The sequence below is a fragment of the Gorilla gorilla genome, chromosome 1 (assembly GCF_029281585.2).
Source record: "Gorilla gorilla gorilla isolate KB3781 chromosome 1, NHGRI_mGorGor1-v2.1_pri, whole genome shotgun sequence".
In the NCBI taxonomy this organism is placed as follows: domain Eukaryota; kingdom Metazoa; phylum Chordata; class Mammalia; order Primates; family Hominidae; genus Gorilla; species Gorilla gorilla.
This window is the reverse complement of record NC_073224.2, coordinates 192,547,473-192,569,660: the sequence shown is the minus strand read 5'-3', so window position 1 is coordinate 192,569,660 and position 22,188 is coordinate 192,547,473. Positions and strand designations below refer to the sequence as shown.

General features: G+C 46.4%; 1 long non-coding RNA gene across 1 annotated transcript in view; it reads right to left on the bottom strand.

The window, feature by feature from the left end:
- The window catches only part of LOC109026985 (uncharacterized), a 32,798-nt gene that overhangs the window by 8,755 nt on the left and 1,855 nt on the right, over positions 1-22,188 (bottom strand). The window contains exon 2 of the long non-coding RNA XR_002006083.3: positions 22,041-22,089. This is a non-coding gene — a long non-coding RNA (uncharacterized lncRNA). The remainder of the gene's footprint in view (positions 1-22,040; positions 22,090-22,188) is intronic.

The following is a 22,188-nucleotide window of genomic DNA, read 5'->3' as shown; positions in this document are numbered from 1 at the left end:
GCTGAGATCGCACCACTGCACTCCAGCCTGGGCAACAGAGAGAGACTCTATCTAAAAAAAAAAAAAAAAAAAAAAATTCCCCCCACCGCGCCGCCCCCCCCACAAAATGCCAGCTTGAAAACACAAGCTAGAGGCAGACTCAAGATGTCATGAAGTCAACCCCTTCCAGCATCCCTGACAGGTAGCTACCCTAGCAACAGATAACTCACCCCTCCCTGAGCAGCCCTCTTCACTGGATACCTCAGACTTCCAGAAAGTTCCACCGTGTTCTTCCACATTCTCAGAGCTCTTTCATCATGACAGGGGCTGAAGCAATGTCTGATAATGCAGTAGGAGAATAAGTGCAAAGTGCAGGGGAGGGTGTGCAAACTTTCCAGAGAAGTGGGGCAGGGAATTGGGATCAATTACAGAGGGAGTATGAGTATAAAAACAATCATTACAGCTGCTGTTTAGTGAATGTTTACTGTGCTCATGACTGCAAATCCTTATAGAGGGCAAGCTCCAATCCAGGTCTGCCTGTCTGCAGTCTAGTCTAAAACACCTCTTGGAACATAAACAAAATAAGAGTTTTGGGAGCAGATGGGTAGGGGGACAGCCAGGTGTATTAATTTTCTTTTGCTACATAATAAATCACCATTAACTTAGTGACTTAAAACAACATCCATCCCCGGGTGCGGTGGCTCACGCCTGTTATCCCAGCACGTTGGGAGGCTGAGGCAGGTGAATCACAAGGTCAGGAGATCGAGACCATCCTGGCTAACATGGTGAAACCCCGTCTCTGCTAAAAATACAAAAAAATTAGCTGGGCACGGTGGCACGTGTCTGTAGTCCCAGCTACTTGGGAGGCTGAGGGAGGAGAATCGCTTGAACCCAGGAGGTGGAGGTTGCAGTGAGCTGAGATCGTGGCACTGCACTCCAGCCTGGGCGACAGAGCAAGACTGTCTCAAAACAAACAAACAAACAAACAAAAAACCACCATGCATTTTATTACCTCACAGTTCTGTAGGTCAGAAGTCTGTGCAGGCTTGACTGGGTTTTCTGCCCACAGTATCACAAGTCTGAAATCAAGGCTTCAGCTGGGCCTGGCTCTCATTCAGAGGCCCTGGGAAAGAATCACTTCCAAGCTCATTCACATTGTTGGCAGAATCCATTTCCTAGCAAGTCCCCATTACCTTGGTCACTGCTGGCCATGGGGTGGCCTTGGTACTAGAGGCTGCTCTAGGGTCCCTTCCACGTGCACTCTCCACTTTCAAGATAGAGTCCTCCTCATGCTTTGAACTACTGACTTCTTTTCTGTCACCAGCTGGACAAAACTCTGCTTTTAAAGGGCTCACATGATTATCTTAGGCCCACCTGGTTAATCTCCCTATCTTAAGTCAACTGGTTAGTAACCTTAATTGCTTCTGCAAAATTCTTCCCATGTAATGTAACACATTCCACAGAAGAGCTAATTATCCAAGGGTGAAGGTCATTGGGGCAGGCAGAGTTCTATGATGTCCCCAGCGACCCTCACCCTTGTACAGTGCCCTCCCCTTTGAGTGTGTGTTGAACCCGTAAGGATATGTTATGCTATGTGGCAAAAGGTAGATTAACTGGGTGGGCCCAATCAAATCCCATGGGTTCATTAAAAGTGAGTTTTCTCTGCCTGGTAAGAGAGAAGGAAGTGAGAATCAAGGCATGAGAAGTACTTGACTTGCCGTTACTTGCTTTGAAGGTAGTGGGGGCATGTGCAAGGAAGGGAGAATGGCTTCTAGGAGCTCCCCTCACCCCTGGCCGACCGCAAGGAAATGAGGACCTCAGTTCCACAGCTGGAAGGAACACTCTGCCAACAGTGTGAATGAGGCTGAAAGAGCTTCTAGATGACAGCCCAGCCCTGCTGACATCTTTTTTTTTTTTTTAGACGGAGTCTTGCTCTGTCACCCAGGCTGGAGTGCACTGGCACGATCTCGGCTCACTGCAACCTCCCCCTCCCGGGTTCAGGCGATTCTCCTGCCTCAGCCTCCCGAGTAGCTGGGATTACAGGTGCACGCCACCATGCTTGGCTCATTTTTGTACTTTTAGTAGAGACAGGGTTTCACCATGTTGGCCAGGCTGGTCTTGAACTCCTGACCTCAAGTGATCCGCCAGCCTCGGCCTCCCAAAGTCCTGGGATTACAGATGTGAGCCACTGCGCCCAGCCCCCACTGACATCTTGATTCAGATGTTGTAATACTGTGAGCAGAGATCCCAGTCAGTTGCACTGCCCAGATATATGAACCAGAGGACTGTGAGGTAATAAACGGGATTGCTTTAAGCTGCTCTTTGTGGTAATTTGTTATGCAGCAATAGAAAACTAATATGCCAGGCAAACAGCACATAATTTGCCTGACCTAGGCCATCTCTTATTATCTACCTACATCCTCCTTTTTTCCTCCTCCTCCTATTCCTCTATTTAAAAAATAGTTTCATCTGAATATTACTGGTCCACAAAAAGGCTGATTCTGACACATGCTACAACACAGATGAACCTTGAAGACATTAGGCTACATAAAATAAGCTAAGCCAGTCACAAAAATACAAATACTGTATGATTCCAAATATATGAGTAATCAGATTCATAGAGACAGAAAGCAGAATGGTGGTTGCCAGGGGCTGGGAGGATTGGGGAATGGGAGTATTGTTTATTGGGTCTGGAGTTTCAGTTTGGGAAGATGAAAAAGGTTCTGGAGATGAATGGTGGTAATGCTTGCATAACAACATGAATGTACTTAATGCCATTGAACTGTACAATTAAAAATGGTTAAATGGGCTGGGTGTGGTGGCTCACGCCTGTAATACCAACACTTTGGGAGGCCAAGGTGGGCAGATCACTTGGTGTCAGGAGTTCAAGACCAACCTGGTCAACATGGTGAAACCCCGTCTCTACTAAAAATACAAAAATTATCCAGGTGTGGTGGCACATGCTTGTAATCCCAGCTACTTGGGAGGGTGAGGCAGGAGGATCACTTGAACCTGGGAGGGTGAGGTTGTAGGGAGCTGAAATGGTGCCATTGCACTCCAGCCTGGGCAACAGAGCAAGACTTCGTCTCGAAAAAAAAAAAAAAAAGTTAAATGGTGAATTTTGTGTTACGTTTATTTTACCACAATAAAAACAATTTTTAAAATAGTCTCATCAAAGTAATGCATATCATGGTTAAAAAGCAACAGCCTCCATCTCCCTGACACCTTCTATGACGTAAAAGACTTCAGACTCTGCCGTTTCTTCTAAGACTTGCCTCTATATATTTATTATGCTTCTCTTGCCTTTTTTTTCTTAATGTAGGCAGAATAAATGGTAAAGATTTCAAACAGTGAAAATTATGTCTTCATCCAACCCCCATTATCTCTGTCCACAAGCCCCCCTCAAAAAAGCAATGCCAGGTTTCCTGTATATTTTTCCCCTAGGTACTCAATGCATAAAATAAGCATATTCTATACATATATACATAGCTTCTTTCTCTTTTCTTTATTTTTCTTCTTTTCTTTCTTTCTCTCCTTCCTTCCTTCTTTTTTTTTTTTTAACAGGAGACCAGAGTTTTATTATTACTCAAACCAGTCTCCCCCAAAACTTGGGGACTGCGGTTTTTAAGGATAAAATGATGGGCAGGTGGTTGGAAAGTGGGGAGTGCTGATTGATCCAGTTGGATATAAAAGCTAGGGAGTCGAAGCTGTCCTCTTGCCATGAGTCAGTTTCTGGGCGGAAGCCACAAGACCAGATGAGCTAGTTTATCATTCTGGGTAGGGCCAGCTGATCTGTCGAGTACAGGGTCTTTAGTTACAGAGGAGGAAGGCAGTAGCAATCTGACATGTTAGGAATCCTGTACTGTGACTGTGTAGACAAGGTATGAGGCCAGCTCTCCTGAGGGGCGTTAATTGCTCTATAAGTCAACTTTGATTCCTTAAAGCAGTCTGTTTATATTTGAAACCATGCCATTCCACTCAAAGCCTTGGTAAAATAACCAGCATCTCCAACTGTGTCCCAAAGTCAGACAACTGGTGCTGATAGACAATTTTCCTTTGAATTGGGGGTCTCTTCAGTATAGTCCCTTCATGGTTTGCCAGGAAGATGTTACCAGAAAGCAGTCCCAATCCAGACCCCCAGAGAAGGTTCTTGGATCTTGCACAAGCAAGAATTTGGGATGAATCCATAGAGTAAAGTGAAAGCAAGTTTATTAAGAAAGTAAAGAAACAAAAGAAAGGCTACTCCATAGGCAGAGCAGCATATCTCCTTTGCTTTTTGCACAACGGTAACACATATGGACTCCCTCTTTTTTTTTTTTTTGAGACAGGGTCTCACTCTGTTGCCCAGGCTGGAGTGCAGTGGCGCGATCTTGGCTCACTACAACGTCTGATTCCCAGGTTCAAGCGATTCTCCTGCCTCAGCCTCCCGAGTAGCTGGGATTACAGGTGCCCGCCACCACACCTGGCTAATTTTTGTATTTTTAGTAGAGACAGGGTTTTACCATGTTGCCCAGGCTGGTCTCGATCTCCTGACCTCAGGTGATCCGCCTGCCGTGGCCTCCCAAAGTGCTGGGATTACAGGTGTGAGCCACCACTCCCAGCCACACCTTTTCTTTTCCTCAGTTTCTAACTGCCTTTATCCTTCCCTAATGTTTATCTAGTCTCTCTTTCACCTGGTCTCCTCCTTTCCCCAGAGACTTCCTTTCAAGGCCCTCTATTATCCTACTCCAGTGTGGTCTGCTAGTGTCCAAGCCTGCTGGACATCTGTCGTCTGACTTCCTTTCACGGCTTTCTGCATGAAGTCCAGTCTCTTTGAAAGTCCTCTTTAATGGTGTATTTCCTTGTTTTTCTGGGGCACACTCTCCAGGTAACTACCTAAGGAACAGTGCAGATGATGAAGGTATTCTGACTCCTATGTATCTCCATATGTCTTTATTATATCCTTAAAAGTGATAGTTCAGCCTATATAGAATTCTAGATGGAAAGTTCAGTTCTCTGAGCAGTTGAAGCATTTCTCCATTGTCCTCTAGCATCTAGTATTGCTGAGAATTCTGAAGTCATTCTGATTCTCATTCCTTTTTGACCTTTTTTTCTTTATTTTCATTTTTCTCCCATCTGAAAGCTTTAGATCTCTTTATCCCTGTGTTCAAAAATGTTAGGATGCTGTACCTGAGTGTAGATAATTTTTTCACTCATTTTCTGGGTACATAGCTCTTTCAATATGGAAAATTTTGAACTTTATAAGAAATGTTTTATTGTAACTTTAAATAATTCATCTTTTCCATTTTTATTTGTTTTTGCAGGAATTCCCATTTGTTGGATTTTTTATTTCTTGGATTGATTCTTTATGTCTTATGTTTTCTACCTCCTTATATTTTTATTTCACTCCGAGAAATTTCCTTAATTTTAAAAGTCTATTAAAATTTTTTGTTTGTTTTGAGATGGAGTCTTGCTCTGTCACCCAGGCTGGAGTACAGTGGCACAATCTCAGCTCACTGCAACCTCCGCCTCCTGGGTTCAAGCGATTCTCCTGCCTCAGCCTCCTGAGTAGCTGGGATTACAGGCGTGTGCCACCACACCTGGCTAATTTTTGTATTTTTAGTAGAGATGGGGTTTCACTATGTTGGCCAGGCTAGTCTTGAACTCCTGACCTCAGGGGATCCACCCGCGTTGGCCTCCCAGAGTGCTAGGATTACAGGCAAGAGCCACCGTGCCCAGCCAACATTCTATTAAATTTAAAAGCGTATATATTTCTTGAATTTTCAAGAGCTCTCTCTGGGTCTCTGTTTCTTTTTTCCTCATACCATCCAGTTGTATTTGATGCATCCAATGCCCCCTTGAATCCCTGGGAAGGTATAAATAGAGTATAAAAAACTATTTTTTAGTTCTTTTTTGTTTCTTGCATTATTCCTATTTCCCCTGAGGCCATTTTATTTGTTCGTCTTTCTCTGAGTTTGGAGGCTTTCCTCAAATATGTGGTCATCTTTGATTGTCCATTCATATTTAGGAATGAAGAACTAAAAAGCCCATTGACTAGCTGGTATGTCTTAGGTTGCCAGTGGCAACCAGTCAGTCAATCACTAGAGCAGAGGACTTCCTCTCTCCACTCCCACCCCAATGCCAGAGCATGTCTTCTGGGGACATTAGATTTCTCCAAAAACCCCCTGATCTCCCACCTGGACATAGATGCCAGCTTTCCCAGTGCTCTGTGCACAGGGGTGGGGAGAGACTGTCCAATGTACAGACTTCCAATCAATCCCCTCTTTAAGCTCTGTGTCTTGCTGGTTCTGCCCAGGTGCTGCCTCCTTCCTGGCCTGTATCATCCTCTCTGCACACACTCTACTGAGGCTTTCTCTGCCCTGCTGCATCAGTTACCATCCCTCCTCCATTTGCTTTTTTTTTTTTTTTTTTTGAGATAGGGTCTGGCTGGGGTTTAGTGGCACAATCTTGGCTCACTGCAGCCTCTGCCTTCTGGACTCAAGCGATCCTCCCACCTCAGCCTCCCGAGTACCGAGGACTACTGGTGTGCACCACCATGCCAGGCTAATTTTTGTATTTTGTATTTTTATTTTTTGGTAGAGATGAGGTCTCACCATATTGCCCAGGCTGGTCTTGAACTCCTAGGCTCAAGCGATCCTCCCACCTCAGCCTCCCAAAGTGTTGGGATGACAGGTGTGAGCCACTGCACCTGGCCCATTTGCTTTTTATTGTCCTGAAATTTGTTGAAATATCTTGTCTACTGAGGTTACCTCACCCATTATCTTTATTGTTGTGGGTTTATATTCTTTTTATTCCTTAACAGTCATTTTAGAAGGCCCTTAAGAGACAAGGGGATAAAACAAATGATCAGTTTATCACCTCTGGTCATGACATGCCAACTCAAGCTCACTCTTGCCCCCAGTCAGTACCACACTGACCCAATTGTGAGGTCCTCAAAGTGTCTCAGGCCTCTCATTATGGCTCCCTCCTCCCTTAACCCCAGGGTTAGGGGGTTTCCGAGGTTCTCTCCTCCTCAGGAAAGCACTGTGGACTCCTTTACCCTGAGGATGCATGACAGGTGAAAGCTTCTGGGAACACAGTCTGAATTGGTTCAAACCTAACAAATGAAGTGTGAATGGTGCGATTTCAGTACTAGGCTTGGTTTGGTGAAGACAGATCTCAGGCATGAATGCAGTTCTTATATGTTTTGAGCCCCTAAATTGGTACCATGTTACTTTCTGGTGATAACACAAGACTGACTCTCCCAAAGGGCTGAGACAGTTTCTGGAGAGAAGCTGTTCTACTCAGCACTACACTCTGTCCCCAGACCCTGACATGCAGTCTGTGATCACTGAGGGGCTTTTGCGGCCCCTGACCTATGAGATGTAAAGCCTGGTTGCCCTGGAGGTAGCTCCATGGGGCAGACCCATGGGCCTATGTGATATCCCCAAGACTGGGACACCAGGCCTCCTAGAGGTCCCTACCTAGAGGATCTCCAGCCGACAGAATCTAACCAACCAGCCTGGTTTGCGCAGGACTGAGGGGTTTCCCAGAACATAAGATCTTCATTGCTAAACCCAGAAAGTTGTAGGCATATGGGGATGAGTTGGTCAACCTACCTGCAGAGGGCTTCTCTGCTGGCCTTTCCCTCCCTTCAACTTCAGGCTGGTTTCCATAGAGGAAGGTTTGGGGCCTTGCTGGCTGCTCTAAGCTAACTTGCCAGGGTCCCAACTAGACCCCTCTGCCCCACCCCCAAATTATAGACTCACTCCCACCTCTTTCCCATCACTGAGCTGTAAAGGACAGTCCAGCTTCTCCCAGGGCAGAAGCCCTTCTACAGCCTCCCTCACCGGTCCCCCAGCTCTGCCTGTAGCCCCATAAATGGGAGCTGGGGTTGCTGTGTCCCTCACAAAGTGCTTTCCTGACACCTCCCCTCAATATTCCAACAATGACCTCATTGGACTCCTCTTCCTCATCTCAATTAATAGTGTGAAAAAACAATGATAAATGACATTTGCAGATCACTTATATGTCAGACCTCATGCTAAGCTTTTACTATGTATCACCTCATTTAATCATCTGAATGACATCACAGGCAGGTACTATTATCCTTATTTTACAAATGAGGAAACTGAAGCTCAGAGAGGCTAACTTACTCAGAGCCACACAGATAGTCATAATTGCAGAAATAGAGCTCAAACCTAGGAGTATCTGATGTCCAAGTCTAAGAATGTGAAATGGTCTTGAAATGTGCAGTTTAAGTCCTGCCTCCTCCAGAAGGCCTTCTCCAATCACGTTTGGCTCCTGCACCAAACCTTCACAGAAAACCAAACTCCAATGGCTTAAACATTTTTTTTTATTTTTGAGGCAGAATCTCGCTCTGTCGCCTGGGCTGGAGTGCAGTGGCGCGATCTTGGTTCACTGCAAGCTCCGCCTCCTGGGTTCCCGCCATTCTCCTGCCTCAGCCTCCCAAGTAGCTGGGACTACAGGCGCCTGCCACCACGCCTGGCTAATTTTTTGTATTTTTAGTAGAGATGGGGTTCCATCATGTTAGCCAGGATGGTCTTGATCTCCTGACCTCGTGATCTGCTCGCCTCGGCCTCCCAAAGGGCTGGGATTCCAGGCATGAGCCACCACCCCTGGCTGGCTTAAACCTTTAGGATATTATTTGTTTACTTAACAAGAAGTCCTTCTAGGGATGGTGCAGTAACTTAGAGATAACAGCTCTTTCCATCTTACTATATCATTATCCCAAGTATATAGGCACGGCAGATTGTACTTACCCAATATAATACTTGGACACAACAATATCTCCCACGCCACTTGCTCTTCCGCAGTGTGACCTTGCCATTCCCTCATCAACAGGTACAGTCTAATTCTCTTTCCTTTGAATCTGGGCTAGCCTTAGTGACTAGCTTAACCAATAGAAGGTGGAGGAAATGACATCTTGAACTTTCAAGGTTAGGTCATAAGTCTTGCAGCAACTGTCTGGGCTTCTTAAAACTCTCAGTCTTAAAACACTTGCCCTTGAAAACCAGCTGCCATGCTGTAAGACACCTGAGCCATAAGGCGGTGCCCTGGTCAAGAGCTCTGGATGAATTCCTAGGGGATATCCAGCATCAACTGCCAGCAATGTGGGTGAGCCACCTTGGACATCCAGCCCAGTAGAGTCTTTAAATAAGTCTTGGTCAGGCTGCAAGAACAGGACAGCCCTCATGTAGGACCCGTCCAGTTGAGCCCAGTCAACCCACAGAACAGTGAAAGATAATAATAAATTGTTTTAAGGTACCAAATTTTGGGGGTGATTTGTAAAGCAGTAATAGATAATTAAAACAATTGGCTTTATTCTTCTAGTCTGTTGCCTCAAGTTACAAGATGGCTGCTTCAGCTCCAAGCATCATTTCTTTTTTTTTCTTTCTTTTCTTTCTTTTTGTTTTTTGAGACAGAGTCTCACTCTGTTGCCCAGGCTGGAGTGCAGTGGCACAATCTCATCTCACTGCAACCTGCGCCTCCCAGGTTCAAGTGATTCTCCTATCTCAGCTTCCGGAGTAGCTGGGACTGTAGGCACCTGCCACCACACCCGGCTAATTTTGTATTTTTAGTAGAGATGGGGTTTCACCATGTTGATCAGGCTGGTCTTGAACCCCTGACCTCAGGTGATCCACCCACCTCGGCCTCCCAAAGTGCTGGGATTAGAAGCATAAGCCACTGCACCTGGCCTCCAAGCATCACTTCAAACAACCATGTCTAAAAGCAGAAGTGAGTACAGAGCAAAGGCTTTCTCCTTGAGTGACTTTAAGAGGGAGGAAAATCTTAACCCAGAAGTCCCCCAGTATTATCTCTGCATATCTCATCGGCCAGAATTGGGTTGTACCCTCTCCTAACCAAGAGAAATGGGCAAAGGAAAAGGAAGAGTGAAATGATTGTTGGGTGGACAACCAACAGTGTCTGCCATACTTGTTGATGTGGTGGCTCTAGGAGAAAAAAGAGTTAGGTGGGAAAATGATCCAAGGCTCAAGAAGGAGGCTTCCCTACTTCCAGAAAGCAAAGCTGCCTCAGTGGCAACAAGTCTATTGAAAGCTCCTTCTTTAGATAGACAGCATGGTGTGCTGACTAGAGTTCTGCTCTGGGAGGCAGAACCTGGCTCTAGTGTGGTATAATATTGCTGAGTCAGTTTCCCATTCTGTGCCTCAGTTTCCTCATCTGCACAATGAAAGGATTCCTTCTAATTCCTTCAGGTTAGGAGAAGCCAGGGCAGAATGGAGGTGCTGGATGCTTAGCTTGTGTGTAGGCGGTGAATGGTCCAAGTCAAGCTCAGCAGAGCCTGCCTCTAGCCACAGATGCTAGGATTTGCCAAACAAACCCTAATCACTTAATGAGAAATGAAAATGGTGGCTGATTCCTCCACTTAATTACCCCTTTGAAAACAACACACAGGAGATTTATAGTAATCACCATAATCGCCTCATAAAAACCCGAGAGTTTGAAGACGGACACGCCTCATTTCTGGGAGGAATTAGAGGCAAAAATCAAGGCAGGGAATTTCTGGCCTGCCTTGGCCTTGGCTCCCTGGAATCCAGAACTCTGGCCACAGAGTGCCCGCTACCCTGGATAGCCTCCTGGTCCTAGCCAAATATTGTTCCTAATGCTCCACAGCCAAGGTGTCCTTGCAGGCCTGCTTCCTGGGTCTCCTCTGTCATTATGTACCAAGAAGACTCACAACTCTGAAGGTCAGGTGGAGGTCCTTTAGCAGGAGACAGAAACATCTCTGAGTCCTATCACTTATAAAATCTGAGGTAAAAGACTGGAGGAGAGGTTGGGGGACACAGGCTATTCCTAGCTGTAGAAAGCCATAGCTTATAGGTTTTCCTGAGGCCATCCAGTCCTGACTTGTACATCTTCCATGACGAGGAGTTTAGATCTCCTGGGACATTTACTGAGATACACGGACAGCTAGAAGATTCACGCTCTGCTCAGCAGAAATCTGTCCTCTTTCAGCTCCTTAAAACTAGACTCAGATCACTGGGCATCAAGGTTATAAGTGCCCTCTGGGTTTATTTTCCCTCCATAGCAATTTCTTTCTTTCCTGTCACTCTCCTATGTGCAATTCATTCATTTATTCAAAACTATTAAATACCTAATGTGCATCAGAGACTATCAATTATATTTTTTTCCATTTTTTAAAAGAGATGGGGTCTCACTCTGTCACCCAGGCTGCGTGCAGTGGCATGATCATAGTTCACTGCAGCCTTGAACCCCTAGGCTCAAGCGATCCTCCCGCCTCAGTCTCTCATGCCCAGCTAATTTTTAAATTATTTGTAGAGATGGGGTTTCACTATGTTGCCCAGGCTGTTCCTAAGCTCAAGCACTCCTCCAGCGTCAGCCTCCCAAAGTGCTGGGATTACAGGCCTGAGCCACTGTACCCAGCTTGACTATCAATTCTTAACACAGTAGGCAGAATGACCCTTTGAAAACCTAAACCACATCACGTTACTCCTCTGTCACTCTCCAGTGCCTTCCCAAATCAGAGTAAAGGCATAACCCTTACAGTGCCCTGCAGGACTCTCATGTCCTGCCCTTCGCTCACTCTGCTCAAGCCACACGGGTCTCCTTGCTGTTCCTGGAAAACACCAGATCCTCTCCCGCCTCCACACCTTAGTACTATCCCACTGTATTCCCAATGCCTGGAATGCTTTTTGTGTGTATCTACATGGCTCCCTCTCTAACCTCTTCCAAAGCCCTTCCTGACTTTCCTACATAAAATTGGACCCCCTCCTTCTCTAGTATACTCTCCTACTTTATTTCTGTCCATATTGCTTATGACCATCCAAAACAATACACTGCAAAATTTGCTTATTTATCTTGCTTAATGTCTATTTCTTTCTTCTAGGGGTCAAACTCCAGAGGGCAGGGATTTTCTGTCGTCTCTCTCTCTCTCTCTGTTGTATCCCAAACACCTAGCACAGTGTCTGTCACATAGTGGGCAATAAATGTTTGTTCAGTGAATGAACTAATGGGGATAGAGCAATGAAAAATATAAAGCCCACGCCCTCAAGGAACTTATGGTCTGACAGTAGAAGCAGACATCAGACAGTCACTCACAGGACTGAGCAACTGAATGATGCATGTTGATAAATGCTAGGTAGGGAAGTAGCAGGTGTAATGACAGTGGTCTGACTGTAGCCAGGAACACTGTTGTGAGTTACTCTGGAGAGCTGTTTGTGAGAGGATTGGAGTTTAGGGTGATGAGGGTTTGGACCCACAAAGCTCTGGGAGGAAAAGATGCTGGAGAAGCTCAGATTGTGACTTCTAGGCCCTTTAAAGGTGATGGGACTCCAGGCAGAGGGCAACCATCTGCAAATGGGGTCAAGTGCCCACTGTGCCATGTTCAAGATATGTGTTCTGGAGCAAGCCACCTTGGCGCTGGAGTACTTGCTTCCTTATCTCTAAGATAAAGAAGCGATAACTAGCTCCTAGGCTGGTTGGGAGGTACAAGTGAAATGTTTGTCAGAGCTGGAACCTGCAGATATTCAATAAGTGCTAGCTCATTTTCTGCTCCCTTCTTCTTCGTCAAACCTTTTAACATCCAGCCTCCTTTTACCTGGCCACTCCGTTCTCTCTCCTGGCCCTGTGTAAGCATGAAGAGCTGTATGAGAAAGGGAAGCATCTAATCATCCTAAATGTACAACTGCAGGTTAACAAAGGTTAACAGGATCTTTAAGGGGCATAATTTGACAGATTAGACTGATCTCTACTGTGCCCCAGGACGCTTGGCTTTGTTGCAATTAACTAAATCTCCCATCAGCCTCCAGGCCTGATGCCTGTTGGCATATAAGACCATGCCACTAGAATGAAGAGTTGGAGCAGGGGGTGGCAGACACAGCTAGGCCCTGTGGTTCTGCCCATGGCCTCCCTCTGGGGGAAGCCCTCCTTGACTACAACCTAGAGAGAGCTCCTGCACATACCCATACATACACATACACACATGTAACACACATGCAGAGCCACACACAGCTCCCAACTCCACCCCCCACCATGGGAGGATGGACTCCCAGCTCCTCAAATCTTTCTCTCTTTACTTATTGATAGGTGGGGTGGGAGGTTGATAAGGAGGCAGCAAATATATTACTTTTTCCCATGGTTAGCATGGACAGTGGACACACGCAGGCATTGAGCAAATTTTCACCTATGCCGGGGCCAGCCCTAGCTTTAGGCAATAGAGAAGCAGATGAATCAGATCAGAGTTCTGGCCTCAGGGCTCACATTCTAGTGGGGGAAACAGGTACTTGTACAGGTAATTATAATATAAACTACACGACAGTGGGAACCTGCAAGAAGAGAGCTTATTTTCCCTTTGGGCTAGGGCAAGGCTTTAGGGATTAGGCAGCCTTTGAGCTGGGCTGAGGTAGGATGGAAGGGCTCCTAGGCAGATAGAACTGCATGAAGAAAGGCACAAAGGTGGGATAGTGTGGTACAAGTTCAGGAAATGGCAAAGCCTCTGATGTCAGGGTCAGGCTAGAGCATATGGTGGGGACATAACTGCTTTCACTGTAATGATTTGGTTTGTAACCACCCCTGGGACACCCCTCCATGAGTTAATGCCTCCCAGTCCCTCCCTATACACACTTGACACCTTGGATGGCTTTGACCAGAAGAACTCTTTCTTGTTTACTGCTTCACCTCCCTGCCTGGCCGCACATTCAGCTCCTTCAAGTCAGCCTCCCTTGCATCACCTCAAGGACACAGCGGTCCTGCTTGCTACAGAGAAGCCTTCCCAACCACTCTGGCCCACACTGGCCTCCTCATCTGATCATCTCAGATGGCTGAAGTACCGATATGATTTCACACAACAGCACCCTTTCTAGTAAAGGTACTTTGCTACATGCTATCTTAGGATGCTATTTTCATAAGAAATCCACTACAATCAATTCAGACAAAGAAAGGGGAAGTGATTACAAGGGAACTGGAAGTCTAAAGGAATCAAACACATAAAAGGACTTGGCCCAGACTTGGGAAAGCTCTCAGGAGCCCAGGAGATGGGAGTTTCTCCCTGCCTCTGTGCTCTTTTCTCTTCCCGGACTGACCTTCTCCACCAATCAGATCACATGGAGGAAAACATGACTGCTGACAGCACCTGACAGGTCCAGCCATGTAAAAACAATCTCCAAATTCCCAAGAGAGGAGGCGACTGGTGTAACGGAACCACATGTCCAACCCTGGCCCAATCAGCTTTGGGTAGTGGCATGGGGTCACATAAAACAAACATGGCTGCTAGGCTACACCTCTGGGGGTCATTTCTCATAGTCATGTGGATTGGTGAGTGGGCTGTTCTGAAAGAAGGGAAATAGGAGCAGAGCAGATATCCCAAAGATGCCCATTACACACGTATAATATAGTGTGACAAAATGCTCATACGACTTCTAATTCCTAGACTATCCTACTGACCTACTCTGCGACTTCAGGCAAGTCTCTACCATCTTGGGGCTGCAGTTTCTTCATCTGTACACAGAGGAGGATGGGACTAAGTGTCCTGTTGGGTTCCATAACTCTCCAGGCCTTTGGCCCAATTACTTACCCCTTCTGAACTTCAGTTTTCTCATCTGTAAAATGGGAGTAATGATATCTAACTCACAGAGTTATTTTAAGACAATGGGTATGAAAATATCTAACATGGGTTGAGTACAGAGTTATTCAAGAAATGCTGGTGACCCTAGTAGATTTAAATTGGGTGGCTGTCCCGCTCACAGTGGTTTCCCCAAGGGTCATAGCTATGATTCCCACGTGTTTGGGAGAATTGCTCCTCCTCTAGCTGGGAGCTGCCATACTCCACAGTGATTTGTCAAGGGGTGAGCATGGGTCCACGTTGGGCCACTCAGAGTCCTTCTCTGGGGCCTTGTTTCAACTGCAGCTCTTGTATCTTCATTTGCAGAACTCTAAGGAGAGGGGCTTGTTACTGCCAACAGCCAGACCCCAACCTTGTAAAGAAAGTGGCCTCTGAGAGTGAAGATGACATGAAGAGGACTTTCAAACACTGGGTTTCACACATTTTGAAGTCCAGTTTCATCCTCGCCCTGATTTATGAGCCAATACATTTCCTCACTACATTTTTCTTTTCTTTCTTTTTCTTTTCTTTTTTTCTTTTTTTTTTTTTGAGACGGAGTTTTGCTCTGTCACCCAGGCTGGAGTGCAATGGCACAATCTTGGCTCACCACAACCTCCGCCTCCTGGGTTTAAGCGATTCTCCTGCCTCAGCCTCCTGAGTAGCTGGGATTACAGGTGCATGCCGCCACGCTCGGCTAATTTTGTATTTTTAGTACAGACGGGGTTTCTCCATGTTGGTCAGGCTAGTCTTGAACTCCTGACCTCAGGTGATCCGCCCACCTTGGCCTCCCAAAGTGCTGGGATTACAGGTGTGAGCCACTGTGCCCGGCCAACATTTTTCTTAAGTTAGTTTGAGTTGGTATTCTGTCAATTCCTTCCTGATGATACCTTCTCCCTTTCTCTAAGCCTCGGTTTCCTTAGCTGTAAGATGATGGGGTCCCATCCTGTCCTCTTTCATCTCTGACACTTTATTACCATATTTGTTCATTTATTCATTCAGTCAATTAGTCAATCAGTTACTTGGCATTTACTGTGCATGTTATTCTGTCCCTGGCCCTATGCTGGACACTGGCAATCTTGCTAGAGAAACAATCACTTCTCCAGTTCTCAAGACTCATATAGTTAGGTTGGGGAGAAAGATAAGAAAGGATTCAGTACCATGGGTGATGATGGCTGTGACAGAGAGAAGCACAGGCACTGTGGGGAAATCAGAGGACTTATCCGTGCTTGGAAGGCTTCCTGGAGAAGATGGCTGAGTTTTTCAGACAGGGGTGAGCACAGAGAGAAAAGGAAAGGTATTACAAGCGGAAGAACCTACCTTTGTAAGGGCCCAAAAGAGAATGACAGAAAGCAACAGCCTGGGTGGGAGGGGAAGGGACACAAGAGAGGAAGCTGCAGGTTCATCTCTACTCTTCTTGAACGTATTTGTATTTTTCCCCCATGAAACTTCCAGGGAACAACAACAACAAAATACCTCTCCATTTTTTAAGCTTGGAAAATCCCCTTGGTGGAGTCTTTGAGTGCAGATAGATGAAAAGAAGTGGCTCTTGACCACAGAGGAGCACTGGAGCAAATGATTCTTTCTCCATCAGGGTGCCCCACTGGTCCCAGGTCCTATCAGGGAAGCCAAACTGGCTGTGACATCTAGCGGCTGGTCTAGGGCTGTCTGACGCTTCTAAAAATAGGAAGGCGGGTGAGCCTAAGGCCAACCAGAAGGCAGGAGAGCAGCCCAGGCAGGCCAGGGAGGAGTGCAAACATCCCTCCTCCCCTGATAGGAGACATACTCATTACATTTTGAGCAAAGGAGGCTCACAATGCACCCTAGAGAAAATATGCAGTTATTGCCCCTAACATGCCAAAGCCCTACTAATGACTGCACGCCTGCTCCAAAGGCACAAACCGTTCCAGATGTTGCTCCCTGCCTCTGGGAGGGCCCTTCCTTCCTCCCGCCCGAGGTTCTGGACTCTTTCTTGAGTTACAGTCTTTTGAGAGATATATGCCCCGCTGAGGGGCTTGGGGTGAGTGACTGTCCTCCCTGGGCCTCACAGGGACAGTCTAGGTGATCCTTGCCTTAACAGACTGTTGTAGAGACTATGCCTGTTGGCCTGGTGGGGTGGTGAGAGAAGAGGTGCTAGGCTGGGAGTGGGGAAAGTGGTGAGGGAGGTGGGTTCTAAATTTGGGTGTTTTCAGTTTTTGCATCTATGAAATGGTAATGTGTCTGTAGGGAGGCAGTAATTTGCAAACTTAATTCTTCAAACACACTCAGGAATTGCTGTATCTGGATATGTACTGCATTGGAGCCATCTTCTAGCTGGGTAACTCTGGGCTCCTTCCACAGCTGTGACCTTCTGTTCTCTCGTCTGTAAATTGGGGATGGTTTTTGAAATTAACATTTTTTTCCTAGTTAGAGGATGTATGCATTCTTGTAGTTTTTTTTTTTTTTGAAATTGTAATTAAATAATTTTTGAGTAGGTTACATAATTCACATGATTCCAAATTCAAAAGATGCAAATAGTAAAGAGTTAAAGTCTCCCCCTCCTTCCTGTTCCATAGCCACACAGTTCTCTCCTCATGAAGCAACCATTGTTTTTTGTTTTTTGTTTTTTTTGGGACAAAGTCTTGCTCTGTCGCCCAAGCTGGAGTGCAGTGGCGCGATCTCGGCTCACTGCAACCTGTGCCTCCCGGGTTCAAGTGATTCTCCTGCCTCAGCCTCCCGAGTAGCTGGGACTGCAGGTGTGCGCCACCATGCCCAGCTTATTTTTGTATTTTTAGTAGAGACAAGGTTTCACTATGTTGGCCAGGCTGGTCTTGAACTCCTGACCTTGTGATCCATCCGCCTCGGCCTCCCAAAGTGCTGAGATCACAGGCATGAGCCACCGTGCCCGGCCTGAAGCAAGCATTGTTATTGGCTTTTTGTATATTAACTATGGATATATTTTAAAAATCTGTTGAAGTATTAACATATATATACATAGCAAAGTGCACGTGTCATAAGAGCACAACGTGGTGAATAATGCTCATAGTTTAAATTCCTAAGAAGATAAAGAAGCAATAAAAATCACCCCAAATCCATCACCCAGAGATAAAACTGTTGATATTTTAGTGTATTTTCTTTTTTGATGTACTTGTATGTGTGTATGTGTGAATATATATGTGTATGAACATTGGAATCATGCTGTATAACTTATACCCTTTCTATAGTTAATATTATATCATGAACATTTTCTTGCTTCATTAAAAATTCCTCAAAAATAGCTCTTTTAACATTCTCCTAATGTTCCAAGGAATAGATCCAAACTTACCTAGGGATATTAGGTTCAATTTTTCCTCTATGATAAATAACACAGTGATGAGCATCTTTGAACATACATTACTCGGCACATCCCCTCAGGATGAATTCCTAGAAGGGGAATTACTGAATCAAATCATATGTCTCCTTTAGAAGTCAGGATATAATAGGGAGAGTCAGGCCTGATTCACAGAGCTGCTTAAAGGATTACATAAATTATGTAAGACTCTGGCCTAGTGCTTGGCACAGACACTGAGTTCCGTGAGTGTGAGCCTAAGGAGTCCCAGGGAGAGGAGAAGTAAATGTGTATGCCCCTTCTCCCTGGTGGCTCCACCTGCTAGACGTTCCCTTCCTGCAGCTTGCTGACTGAGCCAGATGGGAGTCTCAGTCTTGTCTGATCTTTATTATTTTAATCATTGCAGTCTTGCCAAGTGGTGGGCTGGTGAATGTTTAACAGCTAGATTTCTGGCTGGTGGGGGGCACTCTGATTGGTAGCATTTGTCAATTTCTGTGGTGTAAATACTCCCACTGTGGCCAATTTCAAACTATGACCATGATGTCACCAAAAGCAGTGTTGGGATGAGATGCATAGTCTCACAAGCCAGTTGGAACTGGCTCCAAATCACCAGTCCTTGTCTTTCTAGCTACCCATATCTCCCTTTCCTCTCTCTCTCTTCTTAACCCCTCCCCATTTAGCCCCCACGCTGGGGCTTTTCTGAGGTGATAGAAACTTAACATTTTGTGGGAGGTGAATGTTGCTAAAGAACAAAAACATCCTCTCCCAGTTCTCTAAAGGAGAAACTGATGCTCATGATGGTCAAGATGATTGCCCCCGGTCACCCAGCCAGATGATTTTTCAGAGTCTTATTATCTGATTCCTGCTTGGGACATTTCTCAGATGGGAGGCAGTGCTTCCTGCAGTGGAAATAAACTTTCTTTTCTAGACACTCCTTTTCTTCCTCTTTCTCTTCAGCGACTGCTCTCCTGGATCCACAAGAGGATGAGGCCCAGGCTTTGCCCTCAGGAGCTAAGAGCAAGTGGAGAGGCCAGACACATATGAGCAGCTTGCCGAGTTATTACCACTTTCTCACTCAAGTTCTTCAATCAACAGGAGCTTTATACCACTTTCTCACTGAGGTTCTTCAATGGCTTCTCTTAACACTTAGGACAAATCTGTTTAATGTGTCCCTCCCTGCATAACCACCACCCTCCCCCAGATGTCAGCCCCTGAGAGTAAGAATCCTTGGTCTTCATTTTTGGCTCCCTGGTGCCTAGCATAGTCTGCTACAAATCAGGTGCTGAATAAATATTGTTGAATAAATGCAGAGAAGAAAGAGCTGGGTGGGGGCTGGAGGAAGGGGTGAGTGCAGTGTGGTTACAGTCCTGGGCTTTGCACTGACTTGCTTCAGGACTTTAGACAAGCCTCTCCCCTTTCTGGACCTCCATGTCCAAAACTGTAAAGAAGACATATTGGATTCTAGCAATAGTTTAAGAATGGGGATTAAAAAAACACCTCCCAGTTACCTCACGTGATAGCAGTTGTGCTTTTAGTATCCACTGATGGACCAAAAATCATGACAAAAAAATAACTGGCAAGCTTTTAAATGTGGTTGTATTTATCAATCACAGCAGCATCTACATCCATTTGAAAAACATTCAGACTGTACGTGAGAGACACACTGTGCATGTAGTTTACAGACAGCACTGGGTGCCACATGGTTTCCAGATGCCTTTAGCTAAGCGGCCCAGATCATCCCAGAGTCCTTCAAGTATGAGGGGCTTATGTCCCTAACATGGGCCACAGGAGGTATGTAACTTGCATTGGGTCACATAGCACATGAATGGTGGATTCAAACTCATTCTTCTCCAGCTTGGGTTCCCTTGGCTCTGGCACCCTGCTGACAGCACCACTCCCCTTCGGCTTCCCTGGAAATGAGAAGCAGGAAGGCCTGAGAGCACTGAGATTGCCTAGGGTGCGGGGGCGAGGTGGATGTCAGAGCGCTGACAGCTCGAAATGACACGGAACATACTTCAGATGCCTTGTGTGTGGTTTAGGAGCGGCTGGAATTACACCCTCAGGGCTGAGCCAGCATTGTTGGAGCCAGAGCTGAGCCTGGACCCTGCTGAAGCAAGGCCCACATGGGGGGTCTTGGCCCAGGGCCACAGAGCTGAGCAGCGGCAGTGAGGGCAGGAGGCAGATTCCTAGCTGGAAGCCAGCACACGGACCTTTTACCTTTCCAGACAGGTGTGGTCATTCATTCATTCACTTATTCATTCAGCAAGGTAGTCAGTCAGGCACTCAACAAATGCTCACTGAGCCGTGCCCCTCTGCAGCCTATCATAGGGTCCACGGAGGAATTGCTCCCATTCCGCTGGGGAGGCAGGCATGGAGCAGGAGCATGTGATCCAGTCTCTGGGTACGGTCAGGCCAGAGGTGCCAGCAGGCCTTTTGCCTGGAGAAGGAGCAAGAAATTGGGAAATGTTTTCTAGCAGATGAAATGGTTATCTTCTGTGAGTGGCTCTCAAGGGACAAGCAGGATTACACCAGGCAGATCAGGGAAGAAAGGGCCCTGCTGGCAGAGGGGGCAGTGGGAGAAGTAATTGGTTCCCTCTCTACCTTTGGATGGGAAAACTCTCTGGGTTTTCATTTGCTTATTTGTTTGACAATGTGGAAATGGAGTTTTTCAGAGGGAAAGATGAGACTTATTGCTATAAAGGTCTTGGAGATGGAAGGGCTAGTTAGACAAATACATGAGACAGTATTTGTATCTAAAGCTGGCCAGTCAGGTTGTTGTAATTTTGATTAGCAAAAACGCAGAGTGGGAGGAGGCTTGGCACTTACTTGGCTCAGTATAGAATGTGTGTGTTGCAGGGAATCAGGGAACAGGGAGGGCGGTGAGAAATGAGGAAGGAGGGGTTCACTGGCCAGTCCTGTGGTGCCTGCCAGCCATGCTGATGATGGGGCCTGAGCCCTGAGAGTGACAGGGAGCCACTGGAGGTGTTTAAGCAGGGGCCACAGATGAAGTGTTGCTCTAGCTGCTGAGTGAAGGAATCCGAGGAGGAGGCAGAGAGACCAGCCAGGAGGCTGCTGCAGTCTTCAGTGAAGAGAATGGATTCAACAGAACTTTCTGAGAACCAACAGGTCTTGGTGACTGGAGGTGGTTGGAGAGGGAGAGAAAGGAAAGGATGATGGCCAGTTTCTGGACGGTGTGACAGGTCGATGTTTAAGCCACCATCTGAGATGGACGGCTGAATGTTCTCTCTCCATCCCCGTCTTGAGTGAAGGGGAATGAAGTGTCTGATGTGGCCCAGAGCCACAGCCTTAGTTCACATCTCATCACATGGTCAGCCTTCTATCTGGTCTCTTAGCCTCTAGCCTCTTCCCTCTCTAGCCCATCCCCTGATAGACTGAGTGACCTAAATGAGACATCTGATCATGTCACTCCCCGGCTGGAAAAATTTCAGACTCCCTGTCTCTAGAAAGGTCCTACTTGGTCCAGCACACAAAGTCATCTCCAATCTGAGCCCATTTACATTCCTGTCTCAGTCCCTTGGCAGTCTACACCAGCCACAGTGAATAATAGTAGCAATGACAACAGCTAACAGTTACACAGCACTGATATGTACCAGGCAGTGTTCTAAGAACTTCACACATATAACTTGCGTAACTCTAAGGAAAACACTTCCTAAAAAGTCTTGCACATCCCAGAATGGACAATACACACTTGCCTTCAGATCTTGCACCCAAGGTTGTCTCCACCTGGTATTCGGCCATCAACCTTCCACCCATCTGATACATATTTATTACTCATCAACTTCTCCCAGTCACTATACTAAGTACCAGGGATCCAAAGTTGCATGAGACATGGTATGTGCCCTCAGTGCATACAAAGTCAAATGGGGCAGACAGACACACGAAGGAACAATTATAACATGATAAGGTAAACGCAGTGATGGAGATGTTATGGAGCCACAGAGATTGAGCCCCTAATCCAGTCTGGGGCCTTCCTCACTTGGCCGTCTGGAGCTTTACCCCTTCTGGGATGCATTCCCCATTTAGCCAGACAGGGTGAGGTCTCTTCTTCCTGCAGTCCCTGCTCTACCCACACCATACACCAACGACCTTTTATGGGGGAAGTTCAGGGGCTGCTTCCTCCTGAGCACAGTGAAGGCAGAGAACAGTGTGACTCACCATAGGATCCAGCACCCAGGGCAGCCTGGACACAGATGACTGGAATTTGCTGAATGAAAGAGCATGAGGAATAAAGAATCACAAAGGGGGCATCCTCCTCCTGGGTTATTCCCTGACGCTCTCTCCAGAGTCAGGCCTGTACTTGCTA